Source organism: Gymnoscopelus microlampas (assembly GCF_963454915.1).
Source record: "Gymnoscopelus microlampas genome assembly, chromosome: 12".
NCBI lineage: Eukaryota > Metazoa > Chordata > Actinopteri > Myctophiformes > Myctophidae > Gymnoscopelus > Gymnoscopelus microlampas.
In genome coordinates this window covers 22,443,674-22,459,282 of record NC_139949.1, presented here as the reverse complement: position 1 = coordinate 22,459,282, position 15,609 = coordinate 22,443,674, and the positions used below count along the sequence as shown (strand labels likewise).

The window sequence follows — 15,609 nt, the reverse complement described above, 5'->3', positions numbered from 1 at the left end:
ATCTGTGCTTCTGGGGGGGTCCCTGGAACAACCAAATACATATCATTTTGGGGGGTCCTTGACATGAAAAAGTTTGAGAACCACTGATATTATAGCAACATACGTTTTTTTTCAAAAAAACTATTAGGATTTAGAATCCCCAGAAGCAAAGATTTGAGTTACAAATATTCGCTTTAAAAAAATATATATATATATTCACACATTTTCATGATTTAAAAAAAATGTGTAGATCTGCAAGCTCATAGATCTACAAATTACACTAGGTGCCGCGCTACGAGCTTGTATATCTGCTATTTTTGAATAGCCAAAGTATAAGATCATGGTTAAAGTGGTTCAAATCTAAAATGACAGAGGCTTTCCCGGTCTTAATGGGCTAAGTGCCTTCGCCCTGCCCCCTGACAACCCAGAGTCAAACGCTGCAGCGGCGTCTGCATGCAAGCCATCGGCGTATCTCGGAAAACACTCGACTCACATCCCCAGATCAGATCTTTATATTTGAGGCAAGCCGTGTGTAATACTGAAAGGCCTGTTGGGCTTGCATGCTGGCTGGTGGCTCAAGGGTATTGAGATTTAAAATTGAAATTTATCGGGGCGCAACAAAGACAGTGTGCTTAATCCTGCCGAGGCTTCTTTACCTAAGTTAGGTGAACTTAACAGAAGATGCGTTTTCAGAAATCTTAAAAAAGGGAAGGAGAGGAGCCACAGAGCTCGTTTCTGATTCAGAGCAAAGCCCCTCCGTGGTCCACGGAGAGGCTGCGGGGTGTTAAAGCCTGATTTATGCTTGGTTGTGCACGTCTGTCGCGCACCGAAAAACCGAAAAGCAGATCTACAAGCTCTACCAAAAGCCCTAGAGAAAATAGCACGACCCGTTGTGAGCTTGTAGATCGGCTGTTTTCGCAATGTTTGCCTCTTTCCTATATTATTTGACAATTTGGCCAATGTTTGACAAGTTTTTATAGCGTAGTTTGTTGATTATGTTTGATGCAGTAAACAAACATTTTGAAAATAGCCGATCTAGCAGTAATCGGCTATTTAGCAGTAAACTAAATGGGTAATAGTAGTAAGCAAACATTTTGAAAATAGACGATCTACAAGCTCACAACGACTTGTAGATCGGCTATTTTCAAAATGTTTGCCTCTGAATTCCTATATTATTTTACAATTTGGCCAATGTTTAACCAGTTTTTTATAGTATAGTTTGTGATTATGTTTAATGCAGTAATGGTCTTTTTTTCCCCAGATCGGCAATTTTTGGTATAGGCAACATAATGTGCAATCAAGTATATCTCTGGCTGTAGCACACCAGGTGTGAAAGTCATCACTTCGCTCCTACCCCAACATGCTATTCAGTCGGCCGCTGCTCATCAGCAACTATTCATTGCCGCTGTTTTGATCAATTGGGGAAATGAGCGGCACTAAGAAAAGAGGAAATTACCTACCTGGGTTGCATTTTAGAGGCAAATCTTTCCAGTGAAAGAATGGCAACAAAAGTAATCAAAAAAGTCAACCAAAGAACACGATTTTTGTACAGGATTTCCTCTCTGGCCAGTAAGAACACACCTCATGGTACCATAGCACCACTAAGGCCTTAAAAACAAGTCTCCAGACATCCCGAAATAAACTGCTTGGCCTTACATCTACAACTAATTTAACCCCTGCTCACTTTGCTAGGGATGGCTCAGGGTAGAGGACAGAGTACAGCAACTTGCAATGGGCCTGGTCTACAATTACACTACACCACAAAGACAACCATGTACCTGACAAACTACTTCAAAAACGTCAATGACGTCCACAATCACAAGCTCCACAAATCACGTTCAAGACAGATTTGGCTCTAACAAGGGATTATATTCGTTCTACTGCTATGCCACAAAAATGTGGAATGCCCTACCAACTGTTATACAAACATGTGAATCCTTACTCTCCTTCAAAACCGCTCTAAAATAGCACTTACAGGTGGCTGCAATTCTGAACTGGCCCCTGTAAAAAGTCAAAGCCCCCTCCCCCGGAACTGTTTACTGTACATATTTTTATTTTTATGTTTTTGCATAGCAATGTATATTTGTCCGTTATTAATGTTTCGATGAATTGAGTACTAAGCCAAATGGAAACAAGCCATATAGTTCTTTCTTGGGTTTAAAATCCTCTTAACAGACCTTGTATTGAACTGTACTTCCCTGTGCTTGCCTTTGCAAACTGTTAATAAAGTATTCAATCGATCAATCCATCAAAAAGTACTTTCACACATCAAATGATGACTGGTGTTCTGTTCACACTTGAGACTGCATGGGAAATTGAATGTTTTGTGATTCTCTGGCTTTGTCTGATGTCCCTGGACAGCAGACACCTCAGCAGTACATGAAAATAAAAGAAAAACTTTGCGTCCTCGACTTGGTGCCCTGGCCTCTTGTCTTATAACAGTACATTGCAAGTTCACGTTCAAACTTTTAGTTAGTAAGCCCTATAAAAAATAGCTAAATGTGACCATTATTTATGACCTTTTTTTTTTGCAAAAACACTTTTTTTTTTTAATCCAAAATGATTTTATAGCCCAGTTAGACTCTTCACATACTACTACATACTAGAGTATGTCTGACACAAATGTAAATATGACATACATGCATAAACATGTAGTAAAATATAAGGTTAGAGCTAGCATTTGCTTGATTTTGTATTTGATTTTATTGTTTTGTTGAATTGTTTCTTGACCTGTCGTTTTTAAGTGTGCTATATAAACAAAGTTTTATTTGATTTGACTTTATCTCACACAGGCAAAACATATGCCACATTATGTTAGTACAGTACAGTACAGTAGGGAGTGAGAGTGAGCAAGCGAGACCTGACCTGATGACTTTCCAATGTACCGTTGCACTTCGAATATGTTTTGCACATTGCAGGATGTTTATCGACACAGTATAGTTGTGAAAATCCATCCCCAGGGGCTCATGCAGTGAAAGACAGTGAACTGTGCTGACTTGAGAGAACATAGGTCTTGGACAGAAAATGTCAATCATAATCCAACACGACGGATTCTGGTTTCCAGCCATTTTCTATATGTACTGTACATTGAGTTTGTCTTTTGATCTACAGTATCTACCGTATTATGGATAGTGGGAAGTCAGTGTCTTTTAACCCATTTAGACCAGGAATGCATCTGTGTCATTTTTAGATGTCTTTGGCTATTCAAAAATAGCAGATATACAAGCGATCTGCAATTTATTTGAAAAATCTTGAAAATTTGTGCAAATCTTTGAATATATATATATTTTTAAAGCGAACATTTGTAACTCAAATCTTTGCTTCTGGGCATTCTACAAATATATCTTCTAAATCCTAACAGTTTTCTATGTCAGTGGTCCTCAAACTTCTTCATGTCAAGGACCCCCAAAATGATATTTATTTGACAGCGGACCGCCATCTCAAACCATTTTGTTCCAGGGACCCCCAGAAGCAAAGGTTTGAGTTAAAAAAAAAATTCTTTCAACAATGTATATTCAAATATTTGCACACATTTTCAAGATTTTTCTAAAATAGCAGATCTACAAGCTCATAGCGCGGCACTCGGTGCCGCGCTATGAGCTTGTAGATCTGCTATTTTAGAAAAATCTTGAATCTTGAATTTTTTGAATAGCCAAAGAAATCTAAATAAATGACACAGATGCGTTCCCGGGCTTAATGGGTTAAGACTAGGTCAGACCAAAGATGTTCGACAGAGCATAAATTAAGCATCAGAACGTTGCGGAGAAAAATCTATTGGAAAAAAAAAGAAGAAATAGCCCTCAGAGAACAATTCCATTGTCTTGCAGCACACGGCGAGAAATCTAATTTAGTTTCAGAACGCCTTTGAACTACGTGGACCCACTTCTGTTTCGTCGACTTGATTGCACTTTAATATAATTACAACAGAAAGGAGAGAGACTGAGAGAGATGAAGGAAAAACGGCGGAATGCAAATGAACACAGTAATATTATGAAGCTGACCTGTAGTAGATGACTGGTGGGTTGGCCTTGGCAGAGCAGTGGAACTTGACCAGATTTCCTTCCAGAATGGGCTGGGGATCCACAGTGAGGTTGACAAGGGGGAGATCTTTAAAAGGAGAAGAAAACCATAGTTATCATATTGATCCGGAACCAGAAGGAATCGGAGGAACCGGAATCGTTTCCATCACATTTGGGAACCGGTTTCTGGAACCCGGTGTTATCACACTGTCAGCTGGTTGTGTGGACTTCACGTCTGCTATACCGGTGGTTCTCAAACTTTTACATTTCAAGGACCCCCATAACTCTGAGAGTGTACAAATGGGTCCATTTGGTTCCATTTGTACACTCTCAGGAGTTACAGACCTGTTAGGAACCCCATATACAGAAGGAATCGTTAAAGAACCGATAAGGAATCGGAATCTTTGATTAATTACGGAAGGGGAAAAAATATTCAGTTCCTGTAAAGGTAGATAATGATATTAAAGCAAGTGATTTACATGTGATGGATCCTTTGTAACGCTGCGTTCAAACTGGCAGCTACAAAGATACTAGCCTGGAAACCAGACCAATCTGCCGTTGCAAATAAAAGCAGGTATGGTCCGGCACCGCTCAGTTGTGATTGGATTTCACTCCCTCCGGAGTAGTGAGGGACCAATCAGGGCCCAGTATGCAAATGTGGGACGGGTTTATCAGGCTTTTTATTTATTTGTTTGCCCCTCGGAAATGCAGGTTCCACACAGAGATTCCAGACTAATATCTACACAGTGATATTAGTCTGGCCATGCTAGGCTACAAAGATACAGGCTACCATTAATTTTCAATGGAAGCCAGTGACATGAAGATGCGAAAGATACCATCCAGCTTTTGTAGCTGCAACAAAAAGCTACAACAGTTACAAAGCTCCAAAAAAAGTTGAGCTGGTTCCAACTTCAGCTACAAAGATGTGTGTCTTTGTATCTCTTGTATCTGCCAGTGTGAACGCTTAATTCATACTTAGTTGCGTGCATGTGGCGCGGCGGAAATAGCCGATCTACAAGCCTGTAGAGATCTGCCATTTTTGGCACACTTACAGTACACCAGCGTGCAACTACTGTAAATATCAATCAGGCTTAAGTGCAACTTGCATACTATGCGGCATCATTTATTTAAGATATTGCGAACCCCTCGGCCCCCTAGGCGAGATCTATAATCTACTTTCACCACTGCGCATCCTTACAAACTCAAAGTAGCCTATTCAATAAACTAAACGCATGAATAAATAATACAAATAAATAAGTAAAACTGAGCCACAACTCTCGCAATTATATCCTGTGTCTCCAACGGAGAAACGGTTGGGGAGGGTAGCGCTGATGCTCCATGCAGCATGACAATGTGTAAACCATTTCATCTAGAGAGTTTGTTCTGGTTTACTTTACAAATAAAAACACTTTGTCCTGTCTAATTGGTTTATACCGTCGCTGTTGTGCAGAAACCTCTTATCTCCATATTCTAACTTTTTGTCTTTTATTGTGAATTAACGCCCTAACTTGATCGCACTACAGCGTCACACAAAAGCATCAAAAGCAGCAGATCTACAAGCTCGAAACGCGGCGCGAAGCGACGCGTTTTGAGCTTGTAGATCTGATACTTTTGATGCTTTTGAATTTGAATCCTGAAAAGTAACGGTTTTGGACTGTGTCAATTTTCCATCAGGTATAGGGGGGCTCAGCTATGGAACAGCTATATTAATATCTCATCGAAGGCTGCTTTGCCAAATCATTTTAAATATAAGCTAAAAACCCATTTGATTAATCAAATTTAACAACTCCCAGAGACATCCACTTTTACACCCACCCACACACACTTGCACCTACACCATTTTATACTAAAATGTATTTTCTCTAGTATTCATACTGTGTATCTATTGTTGTATTTGTATTTTTGAATAATTGTATGTATGTTGCCAAATAATTTATTTTTGGTTTCTATTACTTTGTATTTCTCTCTTGTATTTCGTAAGTGAGGTGAGATTAACCTTATAAACCCGAAAGGGTTTTCTAAATCTCACCTGCACATCCAACACAATATTATACTGTTGCTAAAAATGTGTTGTTTTTAAATGTGCAAATAAATAATAAACATGTGAGGTTTCCACCCAACAGAGACGATATGCTAACACATGATTTTTTACTAGTTCACACTATTCAATGTTTATTTACGGGCAAAACAGCTATTTGAATATCAAGAGGAATGGTAAATGGTCTGTATCTTCTACCATGGTCACCATTATCCGCTTTTATAATGTGCATTAAATTCACCAAGTCACACACTGACGGCAGAGGCAACCAGGCAAGGCGCCATGCAACCTCCTCATGGTTAGTTAGTCAGCGCCTTGCTCAAGGACACTTTGTCACAACACCAGGCAGAAGATGGAGCCGCTGCTGCCCCGAGAATTGTTACTTTTTTTGAACCCATTCAATCCGGGAACGCATATGTGTCACTTTAGATTTCTTTGGCTATTTAAAAATAGCAGATATACAAGCTCATAGCGCGGCACCGAGTGCCGCGCTATGAGCTTGTAGATCTGCTTTAAAGTGTGAGAACCTTCTGGTTCAGCAGGCATTTGTAGAATCGGCCTCAGGTCTTAATGGGTTAAAGCTTTGCCGGTATTCCACATGAAATCCAGTCATTTTTTTGTGAGGAAGACGTGAAAATCTGACACAACACTTGCTGGGAAGTAGGATTAATGTTAAATATCAGTGAAGAATATCCATGTAAAAAGTATCCTCCTTATCAGAGTAATGCATGAAACCGACTACAAATACGTCCTAATATGTTACTTAGTCATGCATTTAATTTGGGCCACAGGTTAATTTGATGACAATTACCGTAGCTATGTTGTGTGTACACAGTGTTGCATTCATTCAATTAACAAGATAGAAGCCATAACCAAAGAGGGAAGTGCAGACCTGGCACACGACCAAGTGATAGGAAATTGCTGAGATGCTCATTTCAATCAAATCTGCATATTAATTAGACTTAAAATACCTGGCACAGCTGGATTTGTCTTGATAAGTGGATTGAATACATTTTAACTATGTTTTTTTTATTTTTTTATTTACAACTTTGCTTCTCTGTCATTTTGCCAAGTAATTTTCACAGTGCAAGCCAAAATGGATGAACGTCGTAGACTTACTTAACCACGTGAGCCCTCGCGTCCCCATTCTGGTCATGCCATAATATAATAGGTGGACAACTGACGGAAATAGCAGATCTGCAAGCTCACAACTTGTCACACTGTGACTTGTTGTGACCTTGTAGATCGGCTATTTTTCGACTAAGACCTTTAATGTAAAGGGGGATGGATGAGGGGACACCAGTCAATGATGTACAGTATGTCGTCTCTGTCAAGTGGATACCTCATTACTGTATGTCCAAAACTGTTACCTTTTCAGGATTCAAGTTCAAAAGTAGCAGATCTACAAGCTCAAGACGTGCGGCTTCGCACCACGTTGTCTTGTGGATCTGCTTCTTTTTTTAAGTGGGTAAGTCCACAACTAACCATATCCCAAGCTTTAATACTTACTACCATGTCATCAGGGTGTACACAGTACATACAAATACTCCATGCAGTCTTTAATGAAGCTTACTGAAATAATGATAATTAAAAGTAGCGTGTGACCTAAAGCATCACAACGATGTTGTTTAGGCAATACCGCGTCAGGTTAATATCGTTGCTGTAAAAACCTCTTATCTCCATATTCTAACTTTTTGTGTTTTTTCGTAAAATCACGCCCCACTTGATCATACTACAGCGTCACACAAAAGTATCAAAGGTAGCAGATCTACAAGCTCGATCTCTCAAGCTTGTAGATCTGCAACTTTTGCAATTTTTGCATTTTAATCCTGAAAAGTTTGGACATATGAGGTTTTGACCCAACAAAGACGATGTTTTGGAAGCAAATGTTGCTGTGTTGTGACTTCTGTCGAATAACTTTGAATTTGGACTTGCGTAAGTGCTATTTATTTGTTGTTTGGTCTTGCAGAGCTAGCCAAGGCTTCCATGCATTGCTCAAAGAAACAGCCTGAAAGGTACAATGCCAAATATATTTTTCGAATGCACAATAATCAAAGTGCTTAAGATGTGGCCGTGAATTCTCTGGCCATTTCCTGTCAGTCTACCGTCCTATCCATAAAGGCATATCCCCCCCGAAAAATATTGAAAAAATAAAAACTAGCACACCAAAATATACTGTATATTGAAGAGTCTGTTAATAGGCTCTATGCACAGCAGCCATATTGGACAGAAATTGGGCCTCTTCCTTTCTTCCCTCACAGGTGTTACCAATGATACTAATGAAGGCTCTGTTCCATTTAGTGTAGCACAGTGGTTCTCAAACCTTTTAATTTCAAGGACCCCCATAACTCTGAGAGTGTACAAATGGAACCAAATGGACCCGGGAGGGTCCATTTGGTTCCATTTGTCGGGTCCATTTGGTTCCATTTGTACACTCTCAGAGTTACACCCCCTCAAGCCATGAGGGTCCCTGGACCACACTTTGAGACCCACTAGTGTTTCCAGTGAGCCAACATGCACAATATCAGCACCCTGACTCTGTTTCACCAGAATGGAACAGAGCCTTCATTAGTATCATTGGTAACACCTGTGAAGGAAGTAAGGAAGAGGCCCAATTTCTTTCCAATATGGCTGCCGTGCATAGAGCCTATTGACTTTGTATCACAGTAAGCTATATATGACTATTGGGAACAGTTCTTTCTTTAGCATATTCCTTGGTGGAATTAAGAAGGGATTTTTAAGAAAATCAATTTACATGGCTAAGTTTTTTTCTCCCTGTGAATCTTGGCAAAGTAAATTAGAGAATAGCTTCAAGAGGGAAACCTTGCACTAATCCTACACTCTCTGACGCCGAGCATAACGTCATAATCACAGACGGAGCTCTGCGGCAAGTGATATTTATATAACCAAGGCAATAACCAATACTGGCCTCCACGTACAAATTCTACAGAATAAAAACTCAGCAATCAGTGTTGCCAGATTCTGTGAGAGAAACAAGCAACCAGGTCTAGGAAAACCAGCCCAAAAGAAGCGACTATGGGCCACATGAGCACTTTAACATATACATCAGCTATTTGAAAATAGCCGATCTACAAGCTCACAACGCGTCGCATGGCTATTTTCAAATAAAATATTGCGGGGAAATTATAATAAGCAGATCTGGCAACCCTGTCAGCAATACATTATATTTTCACATTATAATATGCTACAGCAATAATATCTATTCTACAAAGTTCCAAGTTGTCTTGTCTGTGAATCTGTCTGGACAAAATATGCCCATATATGAACATATACGCACAGCCCATATATGGGGCAATATGCCGAGTCCTGACGTCAACTGACGCCATACAACAACGCGGCCAACACTGCACCGAAACGCTTTCCTTTGTGTGTGACGTCACTCCAGAGCTCGATCAGCGAAAGAGAGAGTGAGCGATGTCCTATAAAAGTGGCCGTATGCAGTAGGAGAGATATCAGTGCCCGGTTAGACCGAAAAGGGAGTTTATAGAGATGGTGGATTACGAGAGAATAGCCGAGCTTGAACACACTCAAGGCAAACTAAAGCAGCTAAACGATGAGCTGATGAGCTTCCTCGAAGCGGCGGACTGCGAAGTTAATCGCCTGCAGTCCGAGAACTCGACTCTCTCGGCCAAGTGAGAAGTCTGGAGGAGTTCATCAAAGACGCTAATCAGGTTGAAGAGGCAGAAATAGAGGAAGTGCTTGATTCTCCTTTAACCGGGGACATGTTAAACGCGTTCATCATGGAGGAAAGAGAGCAGGCAAAACGGGGGAGTCCATTTCGGGGGAGTCCATTTCGGAGCAGTCCATTTCGGAGCGGTTCACTTCAGGTTCAGGCCATGAGTCCATTTGAGAGCGGTTCGTTTCAGGTTCAGTCCATAAGGTCGGATAACATCGTCAGGCACGTGGTGGTGACATTTGGGGTCTGCAGCCTGTTTATTATGGTTTTTCTGTTTGGCTTGGCCTACATGGCCGGCTTTGCCAACACTCCTTCCTGCTCTCCTGCTGGATGCCTGATTCCAGTCTGAAAACGCGGCGCCCTGCTTGTATTATATATTGTCCCTGTCCAGTGGATGCCTCATGCAGTAGGCTACATACCTGCAGAGCATCTCCATATTTCGTTTTTTTGTTGTTTTCCTTTGTTCTTTCTTTGACAGATCAATGTAATTGGTCACATTTCACGCCTCTGTTGGGTTTTTACAAATACTTAAGCCTAATCCTTATAATAAAATTGCCTTGCGACTGGATGGTGGGTGTCACAAAAATACTGTATTGTAACATGACCATATATGGAGACCTGAGAATCTAGTATCCTTTCGCTATTGTTGAAACAGTCTCTGTTGATTTATTTGTTTATTTTAAGAAATATTATTGTAATAATCTCATATTGGGTCACTTTTAACACAATCAAAAGTAATAACTAGGGTAAAAACCTATAACATACAACTCCCTCTCACTTCCATCCTGCTTATTGTAATGGAATTCGTATTCTTATTCTAAGAGTAATGGAATTAAACCATAATGATTCAGACTTATCAGTGCCATATAGGCCTGTTTCTCTGTAGATAATAATCATTGGGTAATGCTGTTACACTGTATATCCCATTTTTTTCTTCTAGAAACTGTACATTTATGTGTTAACAAGCTGTATTTCTGTGCAGACATCCAATACTGTATAGCTCATTATGAATATATCAGAAGTGACTTTGTCACCTCACCACCCACTTGTCTCACCAGAGCACTTCTCTCAATCTGTCTGTCTTTTTTTGTGTGTTGCTAAATGGAAATAGTGACATTAGATGCAAAACAATACATTTTTACCAGTATGGAATACATACTAGATTATCAAGATGTTCCATATTCTCTCGACTATATATATATAAATGGTGCTTGTTGAGGTGCAACATGATTGTTATTTTGAGCGACGCGACAAATCTATATGAACCACTTAAACCCCAGCATCCTTATTGTGCGTTGTGAGCTTGTCGATCGGCTATTTTCCGTGAAAGCTTTCCCCACAATAACAGAAAACAGAAAATACACTAGTATTGAGCCCTGAGGGACTCCGGTTACCAATATGGTGTTTAAGTGGTTAGGTCAAAGTGATGGGACTGGGAGGTACATGGTCCAGTCTGTTCCTATTCAGTCTTCACCCTTTTGCCAGAGAAGATTGCAGCTAATGGGGAAGTGAAAACACAGGCAAGGCGGTGATTTTCAAACTTCTTCATGTCACATACCCACAGTTTACTTTGCATTAGGCCACGGAACCCCCATAACTCTGAGAGTGTACAAATGGAACCAAATGATTTGGTTCCATTTGTACACTCTCAGAGTTAACCAGTCATTTAGCTGCCCCCCCCCCCCCCCCCCCCCCCCCGCCAGGAACTCCCTCAAGGACCCCTGGGGGTCCGCGAACCAACAGAAAAAGTATCAAAATCATGGCATTGCGTCTTTAAGTGAAAGTTGCACCATCTCCATTTCATTGGTATATTTGCGGAAACAAACAGGTGTTCGTCATTGTTCCCGGTGTTAGGCTTCACATATGGTTTGTTTTCGGCTCTCGTACCTTTGTAAACGGTAGACATTTGTTTCTCTCAACATAAGCCGACGAGAGGCTTTGTTCAGTGTTCCACGACATGAGTAGGACTTAACGAAGATGACCATCTGTTTAGTGATATGTTAAAACACACAACGCATATTGTGTGACAGTCTTTGCATGTCATGTACATTGTGTGCGTCCGTGTGTGTCTGTGTGTGTGTGTGTGTGTGTGTGTGTGTGTGTGTGTGTGTGTGTGTGTGTGTGTGTGTGTGTGTGTGTGTGTGTGTGTGTGTGCGCGTGTGTGTGTGTGCACCTTATGACTGCTTTTGATATAATCAGACGAGGGGAAGTCTTCGTGAAACGGTGTGTTAAACAGATGGTTGGTGAATTCTCTTTGACATCTAGTAGAGTACATCCCTGCTGTTGACAATTAGATATATTGCTAATTAATTGCTACAATAGGATGTGGACATTCTTCGCATAAACACGGAACAGTTCCACAATACATAATAAGAAACAAACAAGCCTCTGCAGTACTGCATGTGTTTCTGTCTTTGCATACAGCCTTTCAGGCCTGAATCTATTCAAAGTTTCATGCGTGTGTGGCCTCAATTCTCAGCCTGTGCTACTTTTTCTAGGTCTCAAAACACACTGTATTTATACTGCAATGGCTCTCAATAACGTGTGTCGTGGCCCCCGACTAGCCTACATGATTGATAGTTGAGAACCAAGTGGACCCATATGGGCCGTTTCGACAGATTCATTAAATACTTTACAGTATTAACATGATTATTAACAGTAAAGGTAGCGCAGTCAAAGGCTATGCTAAAAGGATAACACAAAAAGCCCCAGGGGCTTATTTCCATTGTGCTGTAACTCCAAAGCGTGTGCAAATGGAACCAAATGGACCCATGCATAAGCATCCATTTGGTTCCATTTGTACACTCTGAGTTAAAACTAGAAAAAGTGCTCCGCGGTCAGGTAGGTTACTGTGGATCAGCAATGTTCGGAATTTGCCAATCAGGCTGCAATGTAAAAAATCGGACGGATCCGTCTTGATCACTTGACTAAAGAGATAATATTTATGTACCGATTTGCAAAAATCGGCCTCCTGGTGGCGCTATAACAGGGCAATGTTGAAAGGGTGGCATTTGTTCCTCAACGTAGTGCAAATGTGCGTGCAAAGTTTCACCGCAATCGGACGCTGCGTTCATGATTTGCGGCATTTTGTTCAAAATGGGCCACTCCTGCAAACTGTAGATATCAATCTTAGCCAATCAGGATGGAATATGAAAAATCAAACAGATCCGTGTTGATCGCATGACTATAGAGATCATGTGTACTGATTTGCATGAAATGTGGATTAAAATCTGAAGGAGTAATATCCAAACATGTGTTTTACATAAGTCGGCCTCCTGGTGGCGCTATAAAAGTAGTATAAGAGTAGGTTGCAGTCCGAGATAGAAAATGATAAAAACAAAAAACAAAACAAATGGTGTCTGCATGTGGCCTAATATGCATATCAAACTGGGGGTCCCTGAAATTCACACGGTAGAGAATGACTGTGTTTACCTCAGACCCTGTTTTAGCGGTGTGTGCGTGTGTGTAATTAACTCTTGGCGAACACCTTTCATCAGTGCAAACTGTTTGAAGTGGGCCGCGGCATAATAGAGATATAGCCTTGTATAATGAATGCAAAAATATGGGCCTCACCGCCTCTGTCATAAGAGATCAGACCCCTGGGAGTCAATGGAGCTGCTTGATAAACCACTCTGTTTCACTCTTTAGCGAGGTGCGTGCATGTGCGTGTGTGTGTGTGCGTGTGTGTGTGTGTGTGTGTGTGTGTGTGTGTGTGTGTGTGTGTGTGTGTGTGTGTGTGTGTGTGTGTGTGTGTGTGTGTGTGTGCGCCTGCAACCCCCCCCTGATGTGGAGCCAGCAGAGAGACCTTTGTGGGCACAACACACATCTGCATTTGGCTATTAATTATCAAACAGAAAATGCATTATTTGGTCCATGCTCCTCCTCTTGTTGCAATTACCCTCCGCGAGTCTTCTTTTCATCCAATTATCTGAGAGGAGCAGCCAGCCTCGTGGGCTCCTCTCCTGCATTGTCTCCCCGCAGCTCACGGTAGGTAGAAGAGGGGCCGTGGAAAATTAGAGACAATAACAAGCCTTTTTCTTTCTTTTTTTAATAGCCTGACCTATGTTTTTCACACTGTCACCCTGAATCGACCGTTAATTGTAATACAGTTCATACGCCGTTAAAATAAAGGATGGAGCCTCCATACATATGTATTAGCTGATTTACTAGCACTCACTGGGGAGTCAAAGGACACATGGCACGGGTTCAGTGCATAGCAATAATAATAGTGCTATTTTACACCGTTATCGTTCATTCAGGAAAACTAATGTACGATCAGAAGTGGAAGGATTTATACCGGCGATATTTCAAATTTACGATGCTTACTTGAGACACAGCCCACATCAAAATTATTATAGAAATGATGTTTGTTTTTTGTTGTTGTTTTGGCTCCTCAGAGACGAGCCGTCTAGAACATTGGTTCTCAACCTGTGGGTCGGGATCCCCAGAGGGTCCCCACGTGATTTGGGGTCCTCAGGGGTCCTCATATGACAGTAAAGTGACAATTTAAGGACCTTGAAGACCTTTTTAATACCTAATAAAATTGGGAAAAATACAAGAAAAAAGGCTGTTACTGCATCAAACGTAATCAACAAACTATACTACTGGCCAAACATTGGCCAAATTGTAAAATAATATAAGAAAGAGGCAAACATTTTGAAAATAGCCGATCTACATGCTCACAACAAGGCAATGTGAGCATGTAGATCGGCTATTTTCACTATATTTATCTGTGGAACCGAGTCAAACTAGATGTAATGCCTCCTACATTCCAAGTGCTTGTCAGGGTTGGGGGTCCCAAGTTCAAATATGCTTATTTTGGGGGGTCACGGCCTGAAAAGGTTGAGAACCACTGGCCTAGAAGAGGCTCTGTCTATCTGTCTCGGTCTATAGACGGGTTTCCGAGCGACGTCATCACAGAGCAGAATGCGCAATCTGCGCATGCCTGGGGGTGGAAGGCGCGTTCGAAAATACAGCCCTGAGCGGCAGTGAGCGCACTGGCCAATACAAACTAATAGGCGAGTGTGCTCCGGTGCGTAATTTCCAAACGCACCCATAGGCTTCCCCCCGCAGCTGCGCGGTCATATTCCTCTCAATGTTTACTAACAGGAAACCTGTCTATACCTCGCGCAAATCAGCTAATCTCGCAAACTGCTGGACCGATCAGCACTGTATTTCTAGGCTACAGAATTACCTCCACATACTTCTTCTGATGGAAGTCAATACAGGGCTCTGGTCGGGCTGAAACCTTGCCCAAATTTGGGGTTACACGTCACACAGTAGATACAGTATGTCATACAGTAGATATGTCCAGGGTTGCCAGATCTGCTTATTATAATTTTCCCCGCAAGATTTTATTTGAAAATAGCCGATCTAAAAGCTCACAACGCGTCGCATCGCGACGCGTTGTGAGCTTGTAGATCTGCTATTTTCAAATAGCTGATGTACATGTTAAAGTGCTCATGTGGCCCATAGTCGCTTCTTTTGGGCTGGTTTTCCTAGACCTGGTTGCTTGTTTCTCTCACAGAATCTGGCAACACTGGATATGTCACAAGCTGGCCACATGAAGTCTGAGATCCACACAGGAATCTCGCACACAAATCGTGTAAATGCCATTTTTGCATCTCTGCCTCTTTCTTTTTCACATTTTTGTTCTTTCAATGGGAGAAAGAACTTGAAAAGGCTGCGTTATTTTTTTTATTCCACGGCAGCAGCTTTTCAGTTTTACAATCGCACCTTTTTAATCACATTTCTTTGGTGCTTGCAACACACAACAAGTCATTTAGGTTTTGTTTGTGGGAGATGCTGCAAAACTGAATCCTCTGATATTCCAATGAAATAAGCCAGTGTGGTCTTTTAGCCTTAAATGAATGATA

General features: G+C 41.2%; 1 pseudogene across 1 annotated transcript in view; it reads right to left on the bottom strand.

The window, feature by feature from the left end:
• Positions 1-15,609, bottom strand: part of LOC311057267 (kin of IRRE-like protein 3) — a 152,709-nt pseudogene that overhangs the window by 61,058 nt on the left and 76,042 nt on the right. The window contains exon 6 of the transcript in view: positions 3,981-4,086. The product of the transcript in view is annotated as a kin of IRRE-like protein 3 (transcript). The remainder of the gene's footprint in view (positions 1-3,980; positions 4,087-15,609) is intronic.